This window comes from Scyliorhinus canicula, chromosome 11 (assembly GCF_902713615.1).
Source record: "Scyliorhinus canicula chromosome 11, sScyCan1.1, whole genome shotgun sequence".
Taxonomy (NCBI): Eukaryota; Metazoa; Chordata; class Chondrichthyes; order Carcharhiniformes; family Scyliorhinidae; genus Scyliorhinus; species Scyliorhinus canicula.
Window position 1 is genome coordinate 29,644,737 of NC_052156.1, and position 17,004 is coordinate 29,661,740.

The window sequence follows — 17,004 nt, forward strand, 5'->3', positions numbered from 1 at the left end:
CCTCTAACCACCACAACCATCTTCCTTTGTGTCAGATATGACTCCAACCAGCGGAGAGTTCCCCCCTGATTCCCATTGACTCCACTTTACCTAGGGCTCCTTGTTGCCATACTCGGTCAAATACTACCTTTTAACCCAGGACAGTCACTCTTACCTCAGGCATTCAACTCTTTTGTCGATGTTTGAACCAAGGCTGTAATGAGGTCAGGAGCTGAGTGACCCTGGCTAAACCCAAACAGAACATCCGTGAGCAGGTTATTGCTGAGTAAGTGCAGCTTGATAGCACTGTTGATGACTCCTTCCAACACTTTGCTGATGATGAGAGTATACTGATAGGGCAATAATTGTCTGGGTAGTATTTGTCCCACACACTTGGGCAATTTTCCACATTTCTGGGTAGATGCCTGTGTTGTAGCTGTACCAGAATAGCTTGGCTAGGGGTGCTGCAAGTTCTGGAGCACAAGTTTTCAGTACTATTGCTGGAATATTATCAGGGCCCATAGCCTTTGCAGTATCCAGTGCCTTCAGCCATTTCTTGCTATCATGTGGAGTCAATCGTATTGGTTGAAAACTGACATCTGTGATGTTGGGTCCGGAGGAGACCGAGGTGGATCATCCACTTGGCACTTCTGGCTGAAAAATTTTGTGAATGCCTTAACCTTGTCTTTTGCCCATATGTGCTGGGCTCCTCCAACATTGAGGATCAGGATATTTGTGGAGTCTCCTCCTCCAGTGAGTTGTTTGATTGTCCACCATCATTCATGGCTAGGTGTGGCAGCACTGCAGAGCTTAGATCTGATGCGTTCGCTTAGCTCTGTCTATTACTTGCTGCTTATGCTGTTTGGCACAAAAGTAGTCCTGTGTTGGAACTTCACCAGATTGACACCTCATTTTTCAATATGCCTGGTATCGCTCCTGGCATGCTGTCCTGCATTCTTCATTGGTGCTAATGGTAGAGTGGGGGGATATGCTGGGCCATGAGGTAACAGGTTGTAGTTGAATAGAATTCTGTTGCTGCTGATGGCCCACAGCACCTCATCGATACACAGGCTTGAGTTGCTGATCTGCTTGGAGTTTATCCCATTTAGCATGGTGGTAATGGCACAGAACATGATGGAGGGTATCGTCAGTGTGAAGATGGGACTTTGTCTCCACAACGACTGTATGGTGGTCACTTCTACTGATACTGTCATGGACAAATACATCTGCAGCAGGCAGGTTTGTGAGGATGAAGTCAAGTATTTCCCTCTTGTTGTTTCCCTCACTACCTATTGCAGTCGCATTTTAGCAGCTATGTCCTTTAGGGCCCAGCCATCTAGGTCTGTGGTGATACTACCGAGCCACTCTTGCTGATGGACATTGAAGTCCCCCACCCAGAGCGTATTCTGCACCCTTGTCATCCTCCATGCTTCCTCCAAGTGGTGCTCGACATGGAGGAGTACTGATTCATCAGCTGATGGTGGCCAGTGTGTGGTAATCAGCAGGTTTCCTTGCCCATGATAAACTTGAAGCCATGAGACTTCATGGGGTCCAGAGTTAATGTTGAGGGCTCCTAGAGAAACTCCACCCTGACTGTATATCTCTGTGTTGTCACCTTTGCTGGGTCTGTCCTGCCGTTGAGACAGGACATACCGAGGAATGGTGATAATGGTGTCTGGGACATAGTCATACTCGCAGACTTGTTCTGTGTAGACAATGTCAGGTTGTTTCTTGACTAGTCTGTGAGACAACTCTCTCAACTTTGTCACAAGCCCCCAGTTGTTAGTCAGGAAAACTTTGCAACGTCGACATGGCTGGGTTTGCCGTTGTTGTTTCCGGTGCCTGGATCGATGCCGGGTGGTCCATCCGTGTTCATTCCTTTTTTGTGTTTTCGTAGCAGTTCGTAACACCGAGGGCATTTAAGAGTCAACCACATTGCTGTAGGCTAGACCAAGTAAGGATGGCAGATTTCCTTCCCAAAGGATATTAATGAACCAGATGTTTTTTTTAATGACAATCAACAATGGTTTCAGGTTGTCATTAGATTTTTTAATTCCAAATTTTATCGAATTCAAATTTCACCATCTGCTATTGTGGGATTTGAACCTGGGTCACTAGAGCATGACCCTGGGTCTCTGGATCACTAGTCCAGTGACAACAGCACTACTCCACCACCTCCCCTCATCCATGGCTAACAAAGGGAGTTCAGGATGATATCAAATTGAAAGAAAAGATGTTGAATGCTGCACAGATTTGTGGTAGCCCAGAGGATTGGGAAAACATTATAGACCAGCAAAGAGTATCTAAAAAAATAGCGGAAGGAAGTGGAGTATGAGAAAAAAAAGTAATAAATATAAAAAAAGATAGTAAAAGCTTCCATATGTATATAAAAAGTAAGGAAGTAGCTAAAGTAGTGTCAGTCCTAACTGGTGAGATTAGGGAATTAATAATGGGAACAAGGAAATGGCAGAGATTTTGAATAAGTATTTTATATCTGTCTTCACAATAGAAAACCCAGAAAGTATCCCAAGAATGGTAGAAAATCAAGAAGAAAAAGGGACTTAAAATAATGACAATCACTAGAGAAAAAATACTAGGAAATCTAATCGGACTAAAGTCTGACAAATCCCCTGGACCTGATGGCCTGCATCCTAGAGCCATAAAGGAAGAGGCTGCAGGGCGAGATACTTTTGTGGTAATCTTCCAATATTCCATAGATTCTGGAAAGGTCCCAGCAGATTGGAAATCTTGAAATGCAAAACCACTATTCAAAAAAGGAGGGTGACAGAATGCAGGAATATATAGGCCAGTTAGTCTAACATCTGCCATTGGGAAAATGTCAGAATCCATCATGAGTGAGGTAGTAGCAGAACACTTAATAAATCAACATTCAATCGGGCAGAGTAAACATGATTTTGTGAAAGGGATATAGTGTTTAACAAATCTATTAGAGACCTTTCAGGATGTAACGAGCAGGGTGAATAAAGGGGGACAGTAGATGGGTTGTATTTGGATTTCTAAAAGGTATTCAAGTAGGGGTCATAGAAATGTTTACTGTAGAAAATGAGAGCTCTTGGTGTTGGGGGTGATATATTAGTACGGATACAGGATCGGCTAACTAACCAACTATTGCACACATGGATCATTTTCGGGTTGGTGAACTGCAACTAGTATGGTGCCACAGGGCTCAGTGCTAGGCACTCAACTTTTTATGATATATCTTAATGACTTGAATGAAGGGACGGAATGTATTAAATCCAATTTGTTGATAATACAACAATCGGTAGGAAAGCAAGTTGTGAGGAGTGTACAAAGAGTCTGCAAAGGTATCTAGAAGTGGGCAGGCAAAAAAAAATGACAGAAGGGGTATAATGTGGGAAAAATGAGGTCATCCATATTTGGCAGGAAGAATAGAAAAGTAGAATATTAAATAGGCCCCGAACTTCCATTCACAGTTGCTCAGATCCTGGAGGTGCTTCAGAAGATGAGCTGCAGAACCTGCTGTAGGTCACCAGGCATGGGCTGTACAGGAATTACCCAGGAAGTTTCAACTTCTGACGGACAACGACCCTGCACCAAGTGCCACCTGAAATTCCGATTAAATGGGAGACATTGGGGGCGGGTGCTCCCAGCCCCAGGCCAGAGAATCCCCGCGAACAGACCATGCCTCCCCGATGCCGATACGCGATTCTCCGACATTGGCGCCGCCGTGGTTAGCGCGGTGCTGGTCGTGGGCCGCTCTACGCGGCCGGCCCTCCGATTCTCCGGCCCGGATGGGCCAAGCAGCTGTAAGAAAAGAGCCGAGTACCCCCAGCGCCTTTCTAACCTGCTTTGGGCCAGCCGGACCTCGGCGTAAAAGATGGCGGCCTATGGGGGGGGAGGGGGGGTCCGACCCCAGGGGGGGGCCTCTGATGTGGCCTGGCACGCGATCGGGGCCCACCAATCGGCGGGCCGGCCTCTGTGGCTGTGGGCCTCCTTTCCTACGCGCCAGCCCCTGTAGTCCTGCACCATGTTGCGTCGGGGCCGGTGTGTTGAAGGAGGCCACTGTGCATGCACGCGCCACTGCACATGTCCTCATTGGCGACGGCGCAACTGAGTATGTGCGGATCCTGCAGCGCACAGTTCACGCCGGGATCGGCAACTAGAACGGCCTATAGAGGTCAGAATTAGTCCTGGGAGCGGCCCGTTCACACCGTAACACAACGGCGTTTACGACGGCGTGGGGACTCTTCCATGGGATGGGAGAATCCCGTCCTGGATTGTTCCGACTCTCTTAGCAGAATAGTTAACCAGGAAAAATTGGAAGGATTAAAAACACTTCTAACCCCTGGGTAACTATGGTAATGATCGTGCTCCCCCTCCCCACGACTACCCTCCCAAACCTCCAACTACCCCTTGGATATGCTTCAACCATCCAACTAACCTCCCTCGAAATCCTCCCGACATATTCTATCCACTTACTTTGCACATTTAGCTTCCCTTCTGTCAAAATGGCTGTGACCTTTAAACCTACCTGCTTTACAACCCGAGCTGGTGCTGTAAATAGGGTGTGTGGCTTCAATTCCCCTGATGCTGCTGCCCTGCACAGAAAGGACTCCATCGCTGTTGCGCTGCACATTTCATACCAGGCCCAGACCAGAGGTCCGGGTGAGAAATGTGCAGCTCCAGTCCAGTGTCAGTAAGCGATAACACGGGGCAGCCTGATGGTGATTGCCATTCCGCAGAAATTCTGGGCCAATATCTTAAAGGAGAGAGACTGCAAAATGCTGCAATGCGAAGGGATCTGGGTGTCCTTGAATCACAAAATGTCAACATGAAAGTGCAGCAAGTAATTAGGAAGACAAATGGAATGTTGGCCTTGATTGCAAGATCGATGTAGATTAAAGGTTGGGAAGTCTTGCTACAGCTATACACTGGGACTCCCTTGTAGGACCTGATGGAGAATAAAGGTAGGAAGGTCTTTCTACAGCTGTACAGTGAGACACCTTTGTAGAACTTTCTAGGAATTGGCATAAAAAGCTCTCCTGGATGCAGTTTAAGAATTCCATCCACCCCGCTCCCCACCCAAGTCTTTTACACTTTGACTTTCCCAGTTACCACTGAGGAGGTTGAAATCCCCTACTATTATTACCCGATTTTCCAAAATATATCTGCCCTTCTATCTTTCCCTGACTGTTTGGAGGCCTATAGGACACTCCCAGCAATGTGAACCCCACTGTTGTGTTACTAGGTTCTACCCATTGGCTTAATTTGAGATGCCTACTAAAATATCATCCCTATTTCTGGATACCTTAACCTAAGTTTTTAATAACATTACTGCAACAGGCACAGCATAAAATACATATAAAAATTTCCTGCATTGGAAGGTGTTCCAAGAAGGTCTCATAGAAAAGCTTAATAGGCCTGAGAAGGTAAATCCGAAATAGGTTTAATTCAACAACAAAAGTAAAGGCCGCAAGACGGCTTAGAGCTCCAAGGTCCCCAATTGGACTACCGTTCAAGCTGAGCCAGTCCAGGCCAGCTTTTATGAGGTGATTTCTATGAGTCCCAGCTGATGGGCCTTCACCCCCTAGAAGAGGCGCTCATATTCCATGAGCCCCACAATGTGATCAAGTGGGGTGTCCCCCTGGGTCTCGTGAGGGTTATTACAGTTCATCAGCCTCATTCCTGGGATGAAGAGGTTCTCTTATGAGGACAGGCTGAGTAACTTGGGCCTATACTCATAAGACCATAAGACAGAACCAGAATTAGGCCACTCAGCCCAGCGTGTCTGCTCCGCCATTCAATCACCGCTGATATTTTTCTCATCCCATTCTCCTGCCTTCTCCCCTGATCCCCTTATAAATCAAGAACCTATCTATCTCTGTCTTAAGGACACTCAGTGATTTGGCCTCCACAGCCTTCTGCGGCAAAGAGTTCCGCAGATTCACCACCCTCTAGCTGAAGAAATTTGTCATCTCTGTTTTAAAGGATCGTCCCTTTAGTCAGAGATTGTGTCCTCTGGTTCTAGTTTTCCTACAAGTGGAAACATCCTCTCCACGTTGGAGTTTATAAGAATGAGTAATGATCTTAATGAAACACATTGGATTCTGAGGGTCCCTGACAGAAACACCGGGGAACAATTCAAAAATGAGAGGTTTCACATTTGAGGTGGAGATGAGGAGGAATTTATTTTCTCAAAGGGTCGTTTTCCTTTAGAATTCATCTCACAAAGAGCAGTGGAGGGTGAGTCATTGAATATATTCAAATTGAGTTAGATAAATTTTCGATCAGCAAGGGAGTTAAAGGTTCTGGGGTCAGACAGGAAGGTAGAGAAAAGGACATTATCAGTTTAGCTATGATCTTATCGAATGCCAGAGAAGGCTTGATGGGCATACTTATCTACTTCTCTTATTTCTTAGGACATTATTATTAAAATAATGAAAGCAGGAAGGGGAAGAATGAACAAAAGGAATGCCTGTGGTTAGAATGTAGCCTACAATTTCAGACCAGGAGTGGACTTGACACCCACGGGCATCTGTCACTGCCCTAGATCAGTAGTCAAGTTGTGACTGTAGCAGGTCACCTAGCATGTGATAGCCTCATTTGTGAAGTGAAGGCTCTTGACCTATTGTTGACCCAGAAGGCCCACTGCAGACCTGTTAAATGCCTCATCGGCACAAGAAATGATGGATCTTCTCAAAAAGTACCGATGGTGGAGTCAGCCAGCAGCTGGGACCCCTGTCGTCTCAACAAGATTCCGCTTACATTGTTTCACACTTTAGGAAGGATATATGAGTTTTGGAGGGAATGAAGCATGGATTTACAAAAATAATTCCCACCAAGATGACAGTGGGTGGCACAGTAGCACAGTGTGTAGCACTGTTGCCTCACAGCTCCAGGGTCCCAGGTTCGATTCCCAGCTTGGATCACTGTCCATGTGGAGTCGCCACATTCTCCCCGTGTCTGCGTGGGTTTCCTCCGGGTGCTCCAGTTTCCTCCCACAAGTCCCGAAAGACATGCTGTTAGGTGAATTGGATATTCTAAATTCTCCCTCTGTGTACCTGAACAGGCATCGGAATATGGCAACTAGGGGGGCTTTTCACAGTAACTTCATTGCAGTGTTAATGTAAGCCTGCTTGTGACAATAAAGATTATTGTTCTTGTTATTGCAAGGAGAGGTTACACAAACAAGTGTTGCATTGAGAAGGTTATGGGGTGATTTGATCAAAGTTTTCAGGATATTGAGGGAAAGTAGCATCGGGTAGATGGGCGCAAACCATCTCTGATTGGGGAATCTAAGACGAGGGGACATAGCATAAAAATTAGAGCCATGAGTGAAGTTAGGAAAAAGCCAATCATACTAAATGTAGTAGAATCTTTAAACTTTCATCTGCAAAATAATGTGGGTCAATTGTTGATTTAAAAGCTGAGATTGACATTGGCCAGTGGAATTTTTTTTTTTTTAAATTTAGATTAGCCAATTATTTTTTCCAATTAAGGGGCAATTTAGCGTGGCCAATCCACCTACTTTGCACATCTTTGGGTTGTGGGGGTGAAACCCACGCAAACACGGGGAGAACGTGCAAACTCCACACGGACAGTGACCCAGAGCCGGGATCGAACCTGGGACCTCAGCGCCGTGAGGCGGTTGTGCTAACCACTAGGCCACCGTGCTGCCCTGGCCAGTGGAATTAAGAGACATTGGGCAAAGGTGGGTCCATGGATGTAGGTAACAGACCAATCATGATCTCACTGAATGATGGAATGGGCTCAAGGGGCTGATTGGCCTACATTCCTCCCTCTTCTCCCAGCTGTTCCTGTTCTCCCCTAGCTTCTTGGCTGTATGTCGTTTCCTCCTGCACTACAGGCAGATCTCCCTGACCATCCATTACTGCACCAAGTTGTTCCCTGCTACTGCCTCTGGCCCAGGCAGCCACCTCCTCCCCGATAATGTTTTAGGCTTTTTCAGAATTTGTTTAGCTTCCCGCTCCTCCTCTACTGCCTTGGCACCCAGTCCTGTTTGTAAATACGTGCACTAATTTGCACCCATGAGATTTCCAACTGAGAGGGGTGAAGTATCGCGGAGGGTGGAGCATTAAGTGTTGAAGTCGCTAATTAAATTAAAATCGATGTAAATAACGGTTTGGAATAGATCCGCCAGTGCAGGGTGCAAGCTTCGAGGGACCAGAGCTTGGCATCAGAAGTGGCGCCAGGTGCAAAATGGATTTTTTCCATTTCGCATGATTCTCCGCTCGATCGCGATTCTCACTTCCAACGTTGCAAAGCGGAGTACCCAGCCCATTATGTAGACTCTCAGCGAGTTAACCTGGAACACAATTCAAATGTTGTCACTCATTTATGACAGAAATTAGAAGTTTTTCTGTCATAGGGTCAGGAGTCTCTGGGACTCTCTTCCTCAAAAGGCGGCGGACGCAGGGTCTGTGAATATTTTAAAGGTAGATCTTAATAGATTTGTGATTAACAAGGGGGTGAAAGGTTATGGGGTAGGCAGGAATGTGGGGTTGAGGTTACAGTCAAATCAGCCGTGATCGTATTGAATGGTGGAACAGGCTCAAGGGGACGAGTGGCCTACTCCTGCTCATAATTTGTATGTTTGTACATAAATATGAATTAAGCCAACAAAATGCAGCAGAGGGAGGAGCATTAAAGCTGAAGGGGCAAAACAAAAACTAACCATAATGGACAAGGATTTTCTGTTCATATAGTTTAGCTAATTTATGAATTTGAAGCCAAGCAAAATTCCACTCAGAGGCAAGTATTCGAATTACATCCAGAATTACATACAGATGGAAATGAAATTGCATGGTGAAATTCATTGAATTACCTCATTTAGGCTCATTCTAAAATGCTTGTCTCAAGTAATTAAGCAATCTTAATATTAATTGGAGGTGACATTTAATGAAGAGCCAGGCTGAGGAGATTAGTAGAATCAGAATGCTGCATTTCAGAAGAGCAATTCTGCAATGGAATAACGAGGCAAACGATAATTAGACTTTGGTCAAAATGATTGACCGTTGAGGTTTAGAAATTTAGCACTACCCATTCGTTATAGATTTGAACAATACTGAAAGGTGATGAGAGGTGGTCATTAATCAAGCTAAGCTAAGTGGCACGTGGTAATTGTGAAGAATCAGCCTTAGGCTTGCTTGACAAATGTCACAACCTCAGAAATGACCAAGTTGATGGTTCAAAAGCAAAGTTAATAAAGTTGGCAATGAAATAGGTTTGTGCGAAATGTGAAAAGCTGCTTAAAGGGATATGGGAACAATCAGAAATTGAAATAATGAAGGAGAAATCTGACTGCCTAGGGCCGGCTTTGTGGGCACTAAGCAGGCTCCTAGGCCATTAGAATGGCAGACAGGAAATGCATATATTTCCAACTAGAAGTGTACTACTTGCTATATTGGATAAAGTGGCTTTGTTGGCACCAGGAACAAGTGTCAAGAACCTGCAAAAGGTGGAAATCACTTATTTATATTGGGGCCCTGCCGCCTCTTGCAGAACCCATTCTTGATTTTTGAACACACCTGCACTTCACTTGCCACGTTCTAAATGACAGGGAATCCTCTGGATTTACCTGAATGTGGAGTCAGGAGGAGTCACCTTCTTCCCCCGAGCCCAGAAATAGTGCATCCAAATATCTAACTCTTTATGTCCAATTGAATATCTGTGTCAGAGTGTCAAATCATTAAAGTGGCATAGAGCATCAGAAGAAGAACAGCTGGGTAGAGACTGGCCAAAAGGGGAAAGGTGAGAACCATTGATTACAGGGAGATTTTCTGAGTAAACCATTTAACGGTGCAGTATTCACCATGCCAGACAAAGCTTTTGAGTTTTCAAGATGTTTATTCAGGACGAGCAAATGCTGGCCTCGCCAATCAAGCCCACATGACATGAAAGAATTAAAAATGCACTTTATGCAGGACGCACCATCCATCTGCCTGCCAACTTCTTCCATCGGGCAAGAGATACAAAAGTCTGAGAACATGCATGAACAGACTCAAAAACAGCTTCTTCCCCGCTGTTACCAGACTTCGAAACAACCCTCTAATGGACTGACCTGATTAACACTACACCCCTGTATGCTTCACCAGGTGCCAGTGTTATGTAGTTACATTGCGTACCTTGTGTTACCCTATTATGTATTTCTTTTGTTTACATGTACTTAATGATTTGTTGAGCTGCTCGCAGTAAAATATGTTTCACTATACTTCGATACACGTGACAATAAACAAAAGTCGAATCCAATACCGGGTGCACCAATTTACAGTCATTGGGCAGGCTTTTTCCATGCCTTCCCCCCCCCCCCCCCCCCCCCCCCCCCCCCGGACGGGTTAAATGGCCGTCCGGGACGAAGGGAGGAGGAGTGTGCAATAGAGTCAGGTGACCTCAGACTGACTGAAAAACTGGAAGAGAGAGGTGTCATAATACACACACAAGTATATGATGGTGCACAGACAGACATTGATTGACACGCAAGATGACCAATGAACACACAGAACACAGCAGCCAATCACCAGACAAGACATGGCCAGTATAAAGCCAGAGGGCACTAGTTTTCACGCTCTCTTGGGAAGCAGCCTCTGAGACAGCCAGAGCCCGTGAGCAACCACACAAACATCCACCATGTGGTAGTAAGATAGTCTGGTCAGGTTAGCCTCAGGTCTCCAGTCAACTCAGCATAGTGTGAACCCACAGTCAAAGTATGTTTAACAGCTGGTAGTTCAATAAAATAGAGTTGCATTTGTCCAAGTGATGGAAGCCTGTCTCTCGCACTGCTATGGTAAACGCAGTCCTCGCAGACCCAGCATACCCAACACATCGAGAGGTTGCTTGTGCATGATCATACTGTTGTTATTCATCTGTTGTTTTGTATATAGTTGACCCACAGTTAATGTTAAGAAATTGTTTATAGCTTTAGCTACAAGTGTTCTTGCAATATAAATCAGGCCATCCGACAAGAACGTTACAAACGATGGATCAGTTATGTCCGAATGCCTTTTAAAAATGAAGACCGGATATGATGTCATGGTCGAAGCCATCCAGCCCACCGTGCCATGTGAAACGTCGCCGATGGATATTTAATTAGTCATGTGATATGGCACAAATTCTCATGGCCATACTCAGCTTTTAGCTTCCCAAATGGGACGGTATTGGTTTCAAGAACCAAGTCATCCGATTTTCAGGAATTAAATCAGTTTATTATCTGAAGCATTTTTATTTTGTTTTGCCATTCTCTTTTATGTTCTACACTTTAGATCCCCCATTCTGTTGAAAAGCCACTGTACAGGTATCTCTGAAGTCTCTTCAGCCCATTGATCTGAAGTAACCAAAATTCACTCATATGTTTCTCTTCATCTTTTTCTCTCTATTTCCTGTGAAAGATCCTTGCAGCTCCTTCTCCCATTGACTGACTATGCAGCTATGATAAAAAAAACATAACCCTGGTTGGTCTGTGGTGCACCCCTTTGTGGCACAGTCAATTGGGCCCCAATAATTTACAGAACCACATTTGCTCGGTATGTGCAATTAAATCTTTGTATGTATAATCAATTATAACGCCAATGGTTCAGGTTTTGAGATCAGGGTAATGTGACAATGATACGGATTTTACTTTTTAGAATAGAATAAAATCACTAGAGTGCAGAAGGAGGCCATTCGGCCCATCAAGTCTGCACCGACCCTCCGAAGGAACACCCTACCTCGGCCCAATCCCTCACCCTACCCCTGTAACCCCACCTAACCTACACATCTTTGAACACTGAGTGGCAATTTAACATGGCTATGGGATGAAAACGGAGCACCCTGGAGGAAACCGATGCAGGCATAGGGAGAACATGCAAACTCCACACAGACAAGTCCGTAATTGAATCCAGGTCCCTGGGGCTATGAAGCAGTAGTGCTCGCCACTGTGCCACCATGCCACCCTAATTTTCCCAATGATAGTTTCTTTCCAGCATCAGCTAAAGGGAATCTGTGGCATCTTGCAGCTGTTATGGCATCAAGCGGATTGGACCCAGCAGCCAATTACATTGAAGAATCCTCATAGATATCAAACTAGAAAGTTTAAAATCATTTTACAGAGACAGAAATATTGATAGATATGCATATGGGGATTAAGACAGAAGCTGAACTACCATAAACAAAATTTTAAAAATATATTATTTTAAAAAATCTATGATTATTTTATCATAATGGAGAAAGTTGACATTCCACAAATACAAAATTAGTTTCTCAAGGCCAGAGAGATTGTTCAGCAATATAGTACCTGGTTAAAAATCCAGTTGCACCTCATACAGCAAAATATATCCTTTTCTCAGGTTTCTCAGGCAAGGCTAACAGCATAAACGTTCATGTCAAAATCAAGTGATTTTGAAGATTTCCAAGACTGAGGAGTATCAAACGCACCGTGTGGCGAAGTCAAGAATCACCGATAGCAATTTCTGTGTTTAACTGAGCATGTGTGAAGAACAGAAGTTGCTGTCAGTTTCACAGTCATAATGATGGTGAAGGCTGACAGTTATGCTATTAATGCAAGTGTAAAATCTGGGTCATCAAGACAGGAAGAAGTTACAAGTTGATTGAGAAAGTATATGGCAATATTTTGCATTCAAGTGGAATTGCATGTTAATACTTTCGACCTTGATGTTGAAAGGATATTTTGTAAGCTTACTGGTGATATATTAAAGATATAAATCAGTTTAACAGTCCTCAGTGCTCTGGTGAAAATAATCAATGGGGACAGATTTTACCTTGAATATTCCATTACATTTGTGATCATTTATATGGTAAAGGCTGAGAGTCTTTTGTGCAGAAGTTACTCTCCAGGGCAATGTACTTTCTGTGATTTGTTTTGCAAAAAGTATACAACAACATAATCAGTCACGGCTGAGTGGAGACTATTGAAGCTCATCCTACTGATGCCTAAAGGCTCCTGTTATCCAGCCAGATTTACCAAGTGGTTTTGGGTATGTATCAACAAGGTTTAACTTGAAAGCATGCAAAAGCCCTTAGTTGCACACAGCTTGGGTCAGTGACAGAAGGTGGATTCGGGCTGTGATCGGCTGTGAAGTCGAGTTTAAAATATTTCTTAGGAATTCCTGTTTATTTTCAAAGGGCAGGTTAAACATTTCAAAGTGGCAATTTGGGCACGATTGGCTGTTTCTCGATGGCTAGAATTGGCGAGATCGCAGCCCATATTTGATATCACTTAGTGCCGGAAATGAGCTCCCACTACCCCTCACCATTATTGTGTGTCGGATTCACCAACCTTGCGCCTCAGCATCTCACTGCTAAGACGGGAGAGCTGCTTTTAAACACTCCCTCCAATCAACACAGAAGCATGGCAGTGCACAGACCTGCTCCTCACTTGTGGGATGCAAACCTGGCCAGGCTTCTCGGTACTGTTGATGCAAGACAGGACATCCTGTTCCCCTATGGGGGTTGGAGGACCAGCAGCAGGGTCACCAATACCGCTTGGGAGGCAGTGACAGCGGTGTCAGTGTGGGCAGCAAGACAAGGAGGACCGCTGTACAATGTCAAAAGAGGAGCAACGACCTCCACTGAGCGACAACAGTAAGTTACCACCTATCTCCTGGCATTAGTTCCACCTACCACCCCTCAAATTCCCAACCCGTTCCCCCCCCCCAAATCACTGGCTGACACCTCGCACCCTTTCCACATCAGATCTTTGTGCTTGTTCCTGAGAACCCACTGGCATCCACCAGCACAACCCCTTCTTGTGCAGGTGTGGTGCCCACACATGCCATCTGCTATTGACCCCTTTGGACCCATCAAGTGTAAGGCTCACAATGCCCTCTCTTTGTACCCACTGGAGAAGATAGCTCATAAAAAGCATGAAAGGGCCAACAGAGATTCGAGTCCTCACCTCCAATGAGGAACGGGCCCTGGAAATCGCAGGGTTGTCTAAGGAGAGAGTAGTCACCCATAGCAAGGTTGGCCTGCGCCGCAGAGGTATGGATTCACTGCCTCTTGACCCAGATGACTTGTCTCAAGTGAATGGTTCGTAGTAAAGAAAATGATCCTTCACTCTCACTGACTACATGTTCATTGTCTTGCAAGATCTCCATCTGATGAGGCTGGGCCAGCCGGAGGTGTTCCGCACTCCTCTCCCTTCACGCACCCAACAGACCTCAGAGGAGAGCTCCGAGGAGATCACCATCATGTGTCGCAGCTATCATCCCCCCTTCCAGCAACAGAGGGACACACACCTTCATGTTCAACATTAGTGGACAGGTTTCTGGGGCACAATCTGGTGGGCACTACACAGTTGCTGATGCACATCAGGTCGAAGCAGGAACTTCCGAGGATGTCAGCTGTTGGATTCAGCTGAGTCCCAATCAGATACCGACCCTCTGGATAAGGTTGTCCCAGAGCTGACGAAGGTGATAGGACACAGAGAGAAATTCAGGAGTGGGTGTCAGTGACATTCCAGTGAGTGCATAGCCAATTGGAGGTGTTCCAAAGGCTACGGGCACAGGAAATGATGCCGACAATGCGTGGCACTGAGGCCAACACTGCTAAGGTGGTGACCGCAGTGGAAAGCCTGGAGCATGACATCGGTGTCTTGAATGGTTTTTCCCAAGGCCTGGCTCAGTCCGTGATGACCATGGCTGAAGGCCTCGACATCATGTCCCAGTCGATGAGCGACATGTCCCAGACGCAGGCCGATATTGCAGAGGCACTGGAGAGCATGGCTCAGTCACTGAGGAGTATCGCTGAGGGCGTCGAAACAATGGTGCAGACAATGGGGAGCTGCCAGGTGACACAGAAGCTTATGGAGTTCACTCTAACTGCCCCTCCATCCCATGGAGACCCCCAGGACCCTGCAGGCACCATCAGAGCCACCGGGAGTCGGTGTCCTACTCCTCCACGGGGTGCCAAGTCCACGAGGACATGGCACAGGTGCCGCATGTTTCTTTGTTGAGACAGTGTCTCCTGCTGCACATGCTGTCCGTCATTTCCTAGAAAGACCAACGATACCTGTACATCTTGGGCGTGTTACTGTCGTCCGCCTCTGAGTGCCTCCTCATCCTAATGGGCGTTCGCGCCCGGCCCTGCACATGGAGTGCTGCCTCCCACCTGTGATGATGCTGCTGCTGCCACCTTCTCCGAAGCCTGGCTGGTTGGGCTGCCACCAGGACTGCAAGGGCAGCCTCTGCAGGATCAACATAACCAGCCAAATTGTTACATCTGTAAGGGATTGGAGAAGGAGAGAGACCGACAATCAGTTAGACCCTCACCCTCGGCACACTCAAATCAAACCTCCCCACCCTTACATATCCCTCCTTCCTTCAGAATGTCATCCCCAGAGCCAGTTGTGCTGAAACAACTCGCTCTGCAAACTCATGCCTGGGCACAGCAGGAGCCCCTAGACCCCCGTCAGGAACATTAGGGAGACCGTGGTCAGATGCCCACCCCTGATCCACACACTTCACCTATGGTCATGAGGATATCCGCAGCCCTAAAGCCCAGCTCTTGTGTGTTTGATTATTGGCTGCTGCCTCAATGGTGCTGATGCTTCTGGAGTTCAGGGAAACTGCTCGGGCTTCAAGGTTTGATTGAAATGCGATGCAATAATCATCGTCTGAGGCTTGGCACGTGAACCCATGAGAAGTCACTTGAGAATATTTTGCTTATTAAACGGTCAACACTATGAAAGGTTTGAAAATCAATGATGTAACTTCCACATATCACACTAACCATTAAACAACAAGGATACTGTTCTATATTGGTACCAATTCAAAGCTATATCAGCTGATTTTCACAAATGAAAACAAACACACGGTATTACCCCTCGCAGGTCCCTCAACAAAATAGAGGATAAGCCTGCGAATATGTTATCATATCCAGAACTTTATGATAGAAATGAACTGCTATCAATGTGTGACTTGTTCCATGTATCAGTGCCATTCTCCATCCAGGAGCTGCACCTATGCAGGTCCCCCCCCCCCCCCCCCCCCCCCCCCCTACATGGTTACAATCTCACCGGAACCAAATCCTGTCATCCACATATTCCACTGGCGCTCAAGGTGCAGTTGAACATCTTTGACTTCCAGCGTGTTTAACTCGTGGTGACATGCCAGTTACATGTAGCACTCACCATACCATGAAAAAAGCATCAGCAATCTGCGAAATCATTTCTCCATCGGCAATGGCAGGCGGCCCATTTGGAATAATGTCGCGTACCAGGTCCCGCAGCGCATTCTTGCTTCAAATTGGATTGCCTTCTGAACTCGTATGTCCTCCTGAGCCCGGTGTTCTAGGACCCAGGTACCTTAGAAACAATTGTCCTTCTTTCCGGCTTTAGAAAAAGAAGGAAACAGCAACAGCAGCCTCCAGGCACCTGCAGTCACAAGCAACAGCAAACACAACCTGCAGCTGTGAAATGCCCTCACAACTGACAAGGCCAATTCCTTATTAGTAATGACCTTCACATGTGAAGCTAGAGGCTGCTCACAGTCAATGCAGTTAAAGTGACCTTCAGCATAGAACCAAGAGCAGGGCTCTATCCTGGAAGTGTCTGGTAGGACAGACAGGCAGCAGCTGCAGTTGCCCCGTTATAGGTATCCACAATATTTTAAGGTGTATTGAAGACCTCACAGATGAAAAGCCCCTCAATGCTCCACACCCCTCTCCTAGCCCAGGGGCAATCCCTGAACTGGAATGCTTCAGCCCCCCCACCAAACTCAGCCCCTTTGAGGGCCCCCCTCTCCTCGCCGAGTGTTGAGGCAGCAGCTCCAATGCCCTTAAGCTGCATGCCAGGAAATGGGAATGGCTTCTCACCTCCTCAGTTCCCCTCAGCAGCCATTGCGCCAGCTTCACATTTTTAAAAAGAAGTACTCAATGACGCCCCCATGATTTCTCACTGGGGAGCCGGTTAATTCCTGGGCGGTGATTTCATTGGACTTTAATCTCACTAATGAGATGGATCTTAATGCAAATGAGTGTTAATGATATGATCACCAGATTTGGGTGTGGTCCAGAATTCACTATCATTTT

At 46.1% G+C, this 17,004-nt stretch overlaps 1 protein-coding gene across 1 annotated transcript in view; it reads left to right on the forward strand.

The window, feature by feature from the left end:
• Window positions 1-17,004, forward strand: part of syn2b (synapsin IIb) — a 497,087-nt gene that overhangs the window by 277,670 nt on the left and 202,413 nt on the right.